At 36.0% G+C, this 13,223-nt stretch overlaps 1 protein-coding gene and 1 long non-coding RNA gene across 3 annotated transcripts in view; one reads left to right on the forward strand and one right to left on the reverse strand.

The window, feature by feature from the left end:
• The window catches only part of LOC115221292 (flocculation protein FLO11-like), a 53,167-nt gene that overhangs the window by 13,111 nt on the left and 26,833 nt on the right, over nt 1–13,223 (forward strand). The gene's annotated exons all lie outside the window — the stretch shown is intronic.
• LOC118766874 lies at nt 4,788–10,290 on the reverse strand. Its single transcript, XR_005002785.1, has 3 exons — nt 10,279–10,290; nt 5,154–5,163; nt 4,788–4,919 (listed from the first exon to the last, which is right to left on the reverse strand). It is a non-coding gene; the product is annotated as an uncharacterized LOC118766874 (long non-coding RNA).

A 13,223-nucleotide genomic window follows, 5' to 3' on the forward strand; every position in this document is an offset into this window, starting at 1 on the left:
TGGTTTCTTAAAAGTTTGTGGGTAACTTATTTGGAAGCCTTGATCCCTCTTCATTTTTTCAAACCATGTATGCAGTCATCATGTATTCCGAAGTAGACATCATGGTGTTGCCCAGCTGTCAGTCCTGATTATGTCATGTAAACTGAGAATAATAAGAGCTGTTGTTTTTTGCCTTTTACTAGTTGAAGCTTAATTATTGTCATACACTCTGACTACTTCAGTTACTTTATGTATCCATATTTATCTTTAGAGAGAGAGAGGAAAGTGTGTTGAAGACCATTGCATGTGTTTGTGTTCCTAACTCAAACATCACCTAACTTAGTAGCGCAATAAATATATATGGGTGAAATAAGTACCGGACTCTGTATGAGTGACTAATACCTATCAAGATGATGCCCCAGCATGACTACAGTTTAATAACTGAAACTAGTAAGACAGTGTGTGTGTGTATATATATATTAAGGCGACAAGCTGGCAGAAACATTTGTGCACCGGGCGAAATGTTTAGCTGTATTTCGTCTGTCGTTACGTTCTGAGTTCAAATTCCGCCGAGGTCAACTTTGCCTTTCATCCTTTCGGGGTCGATAAATAAAGTACCAGTTTTGCACTGGGCTCGATGTAATCAACTTAATCCCTTTGTCCTTGTTTAGCCCCTTGTGGGTAGTAAAGAAATACATATATTTATAAACATGGGATGTGGCCTTATTTGCACTCCTGGTAACATATGGTGCGGGGCTGGTCATCCCATCAGTGTCAAAGATAAATGTTTGGTCCTCATTTGAGGTGGCGGAACTGGGAACGGCAGATACCTCCTCCAAGTTATTGGTTCTGGATGGGTCATCATTTCTAGGTACAGCGTTTGTACTGGTGTTCACATACATTGTGGGTCTGGTCACTCTATCTTCATCTATGGGTTGTTCATTATCCATAGCGATGATACCAGGGTCTTCGGTGACGCTCTCTGTGATGCTGGTCCTGGCTTGGTTATTATCTCTGGGTGTGGCAATTGTATTGGTGTGAGACCTGGTTAATCTGCTAATAATATTACTGTTTGATATTACTGTTATTACGGATATTAGGTCTCGATATCACTGTAGCTTCATAGATGACCCCTTCAGCCTTGCATCGGCCTCCTATTGGACACTTATTATATACCCTGCAAGAGCAACCTGCCTCCTCCCTTGTATTGTATGTACTTCATAAAATGTTTTTTTTTTTTTATTGGGTGCACAACTAAAGAAGACTCTTAGGCTGTGCCTATTAAACAAATGCCTGTATTTATGTGTGTGTGTGTGTAAAATGTTTGTCTATTAATCTAAGGAAAATCTTTCCCACACAAATCTTGATGTTGAGTGAGAAGGGTGGAGCAAACCAAATGACATTTCTGCGGCACTTCCTTTTCTGGGTGCTAGGGTCAGGCATATAGGAAATGCGATCCTTAAACCCACTTGATGCCAGTGCCTCATTATAGTGGTGGGGCAGTGGCATCAAAGATGTCTTGGCTTGAGGATAGATTCGAGATCCTCTTGCTTACACCTTTCACTAGGTTCTTGAAAACTATGGGAGTCGCAGGGTAACAGGAGGCTGTGCTAATATAAGACAGTCTCTCGTTTGGCTGGTGATAGGGCCTGTATGTACCAGAGCTCAGATCTAAAGTAACATCTAAAAAAAATCTACTATGGTAAGATTAGTCTCAATGGTGATCTTGAGACCCATTGAGCTTAAGGTGCTACTTAGGTCCTTTCTAAGTTTGTCTAACATGTAGCCATTGACTCCTAGAGATGGCTTGGGTGTCATCTCTGTTGAGGCCAAAGAGGACCTTGGATAACTCTATATAAATTTTGCTGTTATATATATTATATAAAATCCGTTCTGTCTGTGTGTGTGTGTGTCTTCAAGGACCTCGGGCATCCTCCATCCGATTGTGCTCAAATTTTATATGTAGATACCAACGGTATCAGGGCATGTGTAAGTCTTGAAAAAATTACACAAATCGATTCCAGGTGAGAATGTGATCAATAAAGGGAATAAAATCGTCTTTCTTTGGAGTCTATCTTTATTTCTTCTTTTGCTGGTGTCTCAAATTTAGGTTAAATCAATGTTACTCAAAGGGGAGGCCTATGGGATGGTCGGACAAGTTGTTTTGAGAAAATTTGGTTTAAATGTTTGACAACTCAACACCGTCCATTGGACGGGGGGGGGGGGAAGACGTTTTGCTCGTATATGTATATATGTGTGTGTGTGTGTGTGTGTGTGAATACCTCAGTCATGACTCCCTGTGGACTCCAGGATAACAATGTACAAGGAGATATGTACTTTTATGAAACACATATTAAATTATTTCTAAGACAGTGATTATTTAAAAGGCACTTATATTGATCTCTATACTTGCACATACTGTTAGATTTATTATCTGAAGAGTATTAGTATTATTGTTATTGCTGGGAAGTGATCCCCAAAGTACTAATATCATTTATACTAGATATTTATTATTTACAGAGAAGCTAGTGTTGTATCAACTACATGAATAATTAAAGGCATGCTCCACATCGTTATTGCTATTTCATTTCTTATTGTTAATAGCTGCTATATTATCTGCTGAATTGTGTTTCTGACTTCTTGTCTTGACATCCTGTGATAGTCGTAAATGGGTGTCACTATCATACAAGCAGTGTCATTCATCTCTTATCTTCAAATCTTCTGTAAAAGCATTTTGACATAAATGCCATGGCATCTAAATTCAAATTTAGATACATAATTATATACATTCCTTTAATAATAAAAGGAAAGCTCTTAGCACTTCACTGGCTAGATTTATCAGGGATCTGAAAGAAAGTAGTGTTCTATACTTGGTTCCTTAGTTATATACATACTGCACTTTCATACAAAATGAGGATGGGCTCTTGTAATCTGTGTTCGGTGCAAGCACAAGAAATTCTCAGTTGTAAATTTAATCTAATTAATAAGCATAATGAATTATTGATCTATTGTTCCTACTGTTCTTGGAAAATTCCATTTCGCAAACTTGCATTACTTATGCTTTATCATAAGTATTTCTATATACAATGTCTGCTACATCATAATATTTCCTGCGTAAATTATTTTCTCTATAACTAAAAATTTATTACGGAGATGTACTTGCATAGCATGTGACATGATCTGAGATCATGTGCTGAAACAAAAACAATTGCAGCATGGAAGGTGTTTATAAACTATTTAAAAACACACAAAAACTGTTAGATTCCCTTCAACATTTAAATTTAATTTATCAAAATATTTTTGCTGCTTTGAGACCGCGACCTGTTCACTGACAAAATTCGTACTGCAGCTTCAGTAAATTAGTAAATTTATTTAATTTCAGTTGGAAATTATCTAATATTGAACTATAATTCTTATGGCCTTATTTTGTATCTTTATTCTAATTACTTGCCTTCATCATCTCATGTCTTATCTTTTTTCTCTTTATATTTCTCTTCTTCCTATTAACAACACTTCTAGGAATTTAGTAGTAAACTGCTGTATTTTTGTCCCTTGGGTTTCTTGCTACTTCTCTAGTGTATATGTATTCAATAAATCTTACTGTTCCCTGGTCTGTCACCCTTAGCCATTTATAACAGATTAAATGAATGGGAACTAATAAGACTCTTTGTCTTCGTAATTCCACTGTTCAAGTGTTTCTCTGTTAGTGGTGACAACTTGCACTTGCTGTTTAATTTATTACTTTGATCATTTAAGTCCCCACCTTGCTGGTGATATATATGTAACCAAATTCAGCTATGTACACTAGTATTACCCTTACAGCTTATCTGAAGAAATGACTGGTGGAACTATCAAACACTTTTTCCAACTCCATGATTTAAAAAAAAACAAGAATACCAGTTTGTTATTAGCCAAGTACTTCTGCAGTTACCTCACCTAGAAGATTGCATCTGTGATGCCTTTTCCAGGCATGAAACCAATTTGCATCTCATCTAGATCTACTGTCACAAATCATTTGTGCTATGATTCTCTCTATGACCTTCATAGCCTGATCCAGTTGTTTGTTTCCTCTATAGATGATTCTCTTTAAGGCATTGCCTTTCCTTTTGTAGCAGTTTAAAATTATACTTCTATCTCAATCATTAGATATCTCACACATACACAGTTTCATTTTTATGTGTGTGTGTAGATGGATGGATATTCATATGCATAAATTCAAAATGGTTATTCTTACTTTATTGGGTGAAGGTGCATCTTTCTTTTCCATTTCTGATCTCTCAATCAAATCACTCTCAATGGTTTTTTTTTTTTTGCCTCTTCTATTGATTACTAAAATTCAAAATATGGTTCACGCTCTAGTAAACCTAGACCATATGTAATCTTGAATTTTTTAAAATATACCAGTTTTATTTTTAAAAAAAAAGACCTTCTGCTATAGCACTTGCCCTTTCATAATGCATATAAACTCCATGGTTTATCAGAACAACACATCAGCTTAATTACCTCTTTTCATCACTGTTTTACCATCCTCTTTTCCATGCTGGCATGGATTGGATGGAGTTTATTGGGGAAGAATTTTCTACTGCTGGAGGCCCTTCATGTCATAAACCCTTGCCTGTTTGCAAGCAAGGTAATAATTCACCGTGGCCAGACATGTTCTTGCGGAATATTGGAAATGAATGACACTGCTTGTATGTAAGGGACTCTTATTTACAACTACCACGTCAAGACCAGAGGACACAAATACACACACCTAAATTGAAGGAGTAGAAAAGGTAAAATCCAGGCTACATTTTTTTTTTTTTGTTAGGTGATCCTTTGATGTAATAGTCACTCAATGAGGGATGCTCAACTTAGCTAATCATCAGGCTGAGAATACCTTAATTAAATGAAGGTTACATTGTTGCTTGGAATTTCCAAGTTAACTCACTGCATTGTTCCTTATTGTACACTGTTCACTTTTTGTTCTTTTGTAAGCTTCAAGCAGTCCTGCCATGGACTGCTTGAAGCTTACAGATTTCCGACACTTGGATCCCTGGATCTTACCCTTGTGTGTGTGTGTGTGTGTATGTATGTGGGTGTATGTGTGTATATGTTCTTATGTACAGGGGTTAGACAAAATAATGGAAACACCTTAAAATTTCAAACAAATTACTGCCTTTGGCAGTAATTACAGCTTGAATTCTATGAGGTATGAACGTGTACAAAGTTTGAATTGTTTCCAAAGGAATTTTTGTCCATTCTTCAGCTAAAACAGTCTCCAGTTTTTGTAGTGATGATGATGGAGGATATCAACTCCTTACTTGTTTTTCTAAAATGCCCCATAAATGTTCAATAATATTGAAATCTGGGGACTGTGGTGGCCAGATAAGATGTTCAACTTCATTAGAATGTTCTGCATGCCATTCAGTAACAGCTTTTGCTGTGTGAATTGGGACATTATCATCCTGAAAGATTGTGTTTCCCTCTGGAGACAGTTCTGCAACCATAGGATGAATTTGATCAGATAAAATACTTAAATAGTCTTGACTATTAATTCTGCCATGAAGGGAAACCATTGGACTAGCAGATTTCCAAGTTATAAACCCCCCAGATCATCACAGATCCTCCTCCATGTTTAACAGTTGAAAGAAGGCAGTCTGGGTCAAATGCTTCCTTTGGCTGTCTCCACATGTATACTCGGCCGGTGGTCTGAAATAAGGTAAAGGATGACTTGTCCGAGAAAATAACATTCTTCCACTGCTCTATGGACCAATTTTACTCCACTCTAAACGCTTTGCAACGTTTGTTTGAAAGTAGTGGTTTTCTGATTGCAGTCCTCCCATGAAATCTAGCTTTGTGCAGCTCCCGGTGAACAGTTTTTGTGGAAACTGGGTTCTTGAGGTGGTCATTAAGCTCTGCAGTAATTTGGGGAGCTGTACTTTTATGATGCTTTCTAGCTATTCGTGTAAGAGTCCGACGGTCCCTTTCTGAAAGTTTTGGTTTTCTTCTGGAGTTTTGTTTTGATGAGGTTTTTTCCCTCTTTCTCAAAGGCTGTCGTTACTTTCGAGACAATACTTCTTGATACACCAAACATTTCGGCTGTTTTCATTATGCTAGCGCCTGCCATACAAGTACCAACAATTTGACCTCTTTGAAAGTCTGATAGCTCTGTCATTTTAATGAATTTTAATTACCTTTTTCTGATGATATCTGAAAAGAAACAGCAATCTTAGCAAAACATATTAAGCAACACTAATAATAAATAAATAAATATACAAGCTTTTGATGGTTTTATAGATATTTCAAAATTATGATGCTATGATGCGAGGTGTTTTCATTATTTTGTCCAACCCCTGTATGTGTATATGTGTATGCTTGTAATCAAACACTCTATTTAAGCAAAAAATAAACTCTAAATTCACAGTTTGAAGACCAATTTCAAGCAAGAAACTTCGATCAGAGAACACCTTTTGTAAACATCAAATTATTAAAGTGGAAAAATTATCATCAACAGATGATGCAGTACAACCATTTGAAGAGGCTCCATGTAATTGAACAATGCAATCATTACATCAATTTACATGTAGGGCTGTCCTCAGCTGCATAAATGAATAAATAGAATTTTTTAATTAGTTGGACGCATATAATTTTATTCAAATGTTCTAATAGAGCAAGATTAGGGAAAGAGTCCATGTTGCCACTAATGTAGTTAAGAATATACTACACTTCTAAGAACTGTATGAAGTTTGTTGGGGGTCATAGCTTGTAAAGGATTGTGGTTCATTTTATTAGTCTTATTATCAAATCCACTACCAAATCCATTAACAAACTTAATGTAGTATATTCTTAGCTACATTAGTGGCAACATGGACATTTTCCATATTCTTACTCTATTAGAGCATTTGAGTAAAAATTATATTAATGTGTCTAACTGATAAAAAAATTATATTTATTTAGGCAGCTGAGGATAGGCCTGCATTTAAACTGATGTAATGATTGCATTGTTCAATTAAACGGAGCTACTTGAAACAGTTGTACTGCATCACCTCTTGATATCCTGTTGCTTATTTTGATTTTATTCACCTTAATTTGAGTTGTACGGATAATACTGCACTTATCTGGTGCTTCAACTTAAGTACCTAATTCAACTGGATTTCTCTCTCTCTCTCTCTCTCTCTCTCTCATTAAACGATGATGATGATACATACATACATATATGCACTTAACATTAATTTTTTTAAATTAATCTTTAATTATGAATTGTTATTTCTTGTTTACTATTCTTTTATTCTTTTACTTGTTTCAGTCATTTGACTGCGGCCATGCTGGAGCACCGCCTTAAAGGGTTTTAGTCGAAGGAATCGACCCCAGGACTTATTCTTTGTAAGCCTAGTACTTATTCTATCGGTCTCTTTTGCCGAACTGCTAAGTTACGGGGGCATAAACACATCAACATTGAATGTTAGGTGAAGGTGGAGAAATGAACACAGACACAAAAACACACACATACACACACGACAGGTTTCCTTCAGTTTCCACTATCAAGACTTTGGTCTGCCCAAGGCTATAATAGAAGACACTTGCCCAAAGTGCCATGTTTATTCTTTTTGGTGTTATGTTTTGACTGTCTGACTCCTTATACTAAATTTCTACCAATCATTTGGCTCCTTCACTATTCCTTTTCATCTAAACCTCTCTACATGTTTGTGTTTAACCCTTTCAATCAATTTATCCTATTCTTTCTTTTATTTTTTCTTTCTATCTTCTTTCTTTACTTTTGCCTCTTTCTCTCTGGTCATTACTGTTTTCTTTGAAGCTACTCTGGAAATGCTCATCACAGTTCATTTCTGACCTCTTTATATCAGTGGTTCTGGCCCTTTTTTTATTATCCAGACCAGATCCAAAACCTCAATTTTTTTCTAAATCCCAAAAAGCAAAACACAAATCAATTAACCCTTTCGTTACTGTATTTATTTTGAGATGCTCTGTGAATCTTTCAAATTACTTTAAATATAACAAAGAATTTAGTAAAATAACTTAGTTATCATTAAGCTAGTGTTAGGAACATAAATTGGGACTAAGGTTTGGTGGAAGATTTTAATTCAAAACTTATGGAAACAAGACATTTGTACTATAGAGCCAGAGCCGGTTTCAGCCAGGTTGGTAACGAAAGGGTTAAAGAAAAATTATATTTATAGAGGGAAGACTGTCAGGGGTTGCTGGAAGGATGCTTAAGTTAATATTCAACCCTGAGAGCCGCAGTTGAAAACCACTGCTCTATATGTAGATATTTAAATACTGTTTTTCTTTTATCAGCTAAACAACTGTTTGAGTATATAAATACTAATCAATAGGTTCAGCTTCAAAATTAACCCTTTAGCACTTAAACCAGCCATATCAAGCCAAAATATTCTGTTTCATGTTCAAACTGGCTGGATTTGGCCCCTCACACCTACCTTGCAAATATCATTCTAAAAATTAACTGCTACCTCATCAAAATCTCAGAGCTGTGGCATAATGCATGGTTAATTCAAAATAGTGTCAATAAATAAGCAATATATTTGATAGAATAACCTGAATGCTAAATGGTTAATCTTATGAAATGAGACCCCATATGCTTCCTAAAACTTTATTTTATTTACATGTCCAAGTGGATGTTTCCTCACTACTTGACTATAGCCCCTACTACTTCCACCAAATTATTTGTATCAATATATATAAGTAAATTTATCCCAGTTTCCTAGTATTAATTTATTCATTCTGTCATGAAGAAATGACTATAGGTTATATTTAATATATAGAGAATACCAAACGAGTTCCCTATGGATACCGTATTTATTACAACGATTGGCTTGTAAACGTATCTAACGAGCGAAAGCAAGTTAGATACGTTTACAAGCCACGAGTTGTAATAAATACAGTATCCATAGGGAATGAGTTTGGTATTTTATTTATTACACACGAATAAACGACCATATTTTATTAACCCAATAACTAAATTCTTCATGTTTAGTTGTAACTTATGAATGACAAAAGTAGTGCCGTCACCGTGACCTCGGGTCATCACCATGGATTGACCAATCAGAAGCAGTGCTGTCACCGTGACCTCGGGTCATCACCATGGATTGACCAATCAGAAGCAGCGCTGTCACCGTGACCTCAGGTCATCACCATGGATTGACCAATCAGAAGCAGTGCTCGCAGTATCTGACATATGTTAGATACCAAAAATATCTCAAAGTGTTCTCACTCACATATGTGTAATAAGATTTGATATTACATAGCCATTGTTTATATTCATATTTTCCATCTTGTTAATTGATTATCCGATCCATATGTTGTCGAAACAGTTGTAACCAAAGACTAATTGTGACACTAGTAACTTCTTTTTTTTTTTTTTTTACTTGTTATACATATGTATTTTTTATTTTATTTTTTGTATTTTATTGGTTTCAACCAGAGGCTGTGCCATGCTGGGACATCATCATTAGGATGGTTGCATGTTTACTTCAAATTTACTTCCCAGCCCTTTCTCTGGAATTGGTTCTGGTGAAATTATGAGATAGACAAAGCTTTTCTTCTTCGCGTTTCTTGCTGCAGTGTGGGATCAGTTGTTATTTCAGATAAAAATTGTCTAAACATTCTTAGAACACCTCCACATCTACATCTCGTAGATCTCTGAGGGTTTTCTGGCAGGGCCTTTGAACTCGAAACTGTTTCAGTATTACGTCCTTACTCTAGGTAGAAAGTGCTAAACCCTCCTGGGTCTTCCATGTATATCTTACTGCACATCCTTCACATCTTTGCTGTAGGTATTAGAGCCTCAGCTCCTTTATCCTCTCCCTGTAGCTCATCTGTTTCACTAATGCAGTCTTCTCAGTGTAGTAGTGTTGGATTAACAAGGTTTCTTTTTTTCATTGTTCTGAATGATCTCAGAATCCAAGCAACCATTTGCCAGCACCTTGTTGCCTTCTTCACAATATGCATATAGAATGACGCCTCATCACTCATGTAGATTCCAAGGTAATGCACCAACTGTGACTCTAGGATTGCAATACCCACTGGCTTTCTATATTCTGATTGCAATCTGTTTGTGGCTGATAGCTAAGTGCCTGAAAATTTTCAGCATTGAACTGCATGGTGTTTTCTTTAGCCTATTTATATATTGCACTCAGGTAGCTTTGTATTGGGTTGTCCAGAAAGTTCGTACCGATTTTTAAAGGAAAGAAAAAGGTCGATAAATACTTGCCATTACATTTTTAATCAACCAAATACGAACCATTTTGTTGCACAATGCATCTCCATCTTTCCTTTAACTTCTTGGAAATAGTATTATTTGTGTTTTTGTTCTTTAAGCATTACATCCTTGAGATCACATAGAGATTATACTTAATTTTGTTCTTGGTTTAACATTCCTAAGATTATGTTGCCTTCAGGCTACCTGATATTTGGTCAAGTTGTATATGTGTGTGTGTATCTAAGAATATATATATATATATTGCTAATCAGTACTTCAGAATTCCCTTCTCATGTGCCTGGACCTTCTGCATTACAAACCCTCTGTCCCTGGTATTGACATTGCTTTGACATTGCTCCAACTCTTACTGGTGTAAATTGTTTCATAGTCCATCTTTGATGGCTGACCCAAACAATCTCCACAGCTTCCTAGAGCTTTAATTTCCTGGTTTATGGTCTTGCTGGTGTGCCTGATTCACTCTTCCTCAGATTGTAGCAATGCACTACCACCTCTTGACTTGGTGGCTTTGAATTCTTCTAGCACTGGTAAGTGGAGCTTGGAGGTCTTACTGTAAGGGTTGAGCTGTAATTTGGGGAAATACTCAGCCATCTTCATATAAATTTATTGCACCAAGGAGGAAGTCATAAAGTAGGATAACCACTGCAGTTTAGATAGGATGTTGTACTGGAAGCACCACACCTTAAACCGCTCAAGTAGCAGACTATTCCTGAGATGAGGAATTATTTACATTTGGCAGATAGGTATCCTCATCTTGTTTGTTGTTACCACGTTTCAGCCTTCATCAGGTGTCCTGGTGGAATTTCAAACCTGGGTTCTCATTCCTAAGGTATTTTTATGCTGATGATATTATTATCATAATTTATTCAAGTCACTGCTTGGAATTGAACTTGGAATCTTGGGGTTAGTAGCCTGTACTCTTAACCACTACGCCATATGTCCTGCATAATCTTGTAGATTGCAAGCCTTGTATATTCATCAGTTTCTTGGCCTCCTAACTATATTCTTCCCACCTCTAGTTGTAGGATCACGGCAGCTAGAAACAGGACCATGGTTATTGTGTGCCTTGCCATAATACCTTCCCGGGTCTGCCATTTGGTGGTGATATTTCCCTCAGCGAACCTCATCTTCAATGAATCCATATACAAAAGCAATAGTTTGACTAGTACTTGCTAGTACCCCAATGCACTTTGAATTAGCTGGTAGGACACACATAAACAAGCTTTGACAAAATCTAACCATATTACTGAAAGAGAGTTGTTGTTCCTCTTCGTTTCCCTAATTATCTGGCAGACAGCTGATATATGCTCACAGTATCCAGAACGCCCTAGGACGCTCTCTTTTTGGAGTATTCATGTCTCATTTCCTCACCTCAACAATGATGGACTAAAAAAAACTTCACCTCAACTTTTAAGGATCTCTCTCATTCTTAATACTGGTCCTGTTATGTATATATATATAGGGAGAGTTTACGAAAAAAAAAAAAAAGACAAAGACAGGTGGTGTACAAAACAAACAGATGTATTAGTATAATGCTCAGGAATAGAAAAAGTCTTTTATGTTTCGAGCCTACGCTCTTCTACAGAAAGGTACACAAAAAAAACAAGGAGAGAAAAAAAATGTGTGTAGTGGCTAACGATCGATCATGGTTTTGTATATATATATATATATATAACCAGTGTATGCTGAAGGTATCCAGAGTACCCTAGGACTTCCCCTATTTGTGGTGTTCATATCTCATTTCAGTGTATTTGTTGGCAAATATATATATATGTGGTTATCTTTTGACAATGATGGACTAAAAAAAAAAATCTTTACCTCAATATTTAAGCATCTCTCTTGATATCGGTCCTGCTGTGTTGTGTGTGTGTGTGCATATACATGCATACATATGTATGTATGGAGAAAAGTGTAGAGGAAGAAATTGTAAGAAAACATTATATACCTTTATCTTTACGTGCAGCACTTACATTTGACCACTTTCTTTTATTCTTTTACTTGTTTCAGTCATTTCACTGTGGTCATGCTGGAGCACCACCTTGAAGGGTCTTTAATTGAACACATCAACCCCAGTGCTTTGTTTTTTTTTTAAACCTTGTATTTATTCTATTGGATCTCTCTCTCTCTCTCTGTATATGACTTGCTTCATCTACCATGTTCACTCACTAGATATTGGTCAAGCCAAGCGTTATAGTAGGTGACACTTTCCAAGATGCCATGGAACACCTTGTGGTTGCAAAGCCAGCTTAATCACACAGCCATGTCTCTGCACCTGTGTGTGTGTGTTTTTTTTGCTTCAGGAATGAAATGTAGAAGTGCAGTATTACAGATCTCAGATCACTTTTAAATATCTTTCATTAACAGGGAAAATATTTAAATTCAGCATATCGTATTTTTTAACTACGTCCAAATTCATTAGTTTTATTAATTGTATTTAAAAAAAAAATTTTTTTTTCCAAATATATTTCTGGGGGATTAAAAAAAGCCTTGGTTTTTGTCTCTGTTACAAAATCATTGGTAGTTTAATTCTTTAGCATATCTGGCCCAAAATATTCTACCAGTTTCAAATTGACTGGATCCAGCCCTCACACCTATCCTGAAATGCTGTTCTAAAAATAAGCAATCATACCACTGAAGTCTCAAGGCTGTGAGGTAATGCATGATTAATTCAAAACAATGTGAATAAATAAGCATTAAATTTCACTGAGTAATCTGAACGCTAAAAGGTTTTAAAATAGATATTTGTAAAAATCAGATAACAATGCAGATTGATTAACAAACATTTCCCCTCGGCTTTCAATAATGTTGTGTTTGTTTTTATAAAATATGCATTTGCTTCCCAGGACAATTGTTCAATTCATTGTAGGTCTTATTTTAATTTTCTAACTTTGAGAAAATTCAATGTCTTTAAAATAACCCAAAACCCAAGAAGATAATGTAGTGTGTTCTTGTTTGCCTTCTTCGACACTTGATCTAAGTACTTCATTACTCCTTTACTTGTTTCAGT

The sequence above is a fragment of the Octopus sinensis genome, linkage group LG18 (assembly GCF_006345805.1).
Source record: "Octopus sinensis linkage group LG18, ASM634580v1, whole genome shotgun sequence".
Taxonomy (NCBI): domain Eukaryota; kingdom Metazoa; phylum Mollusca; class Cephalopoda; order Octopoda; family Octopodidae; genus Octopus; species Octopus sinensis.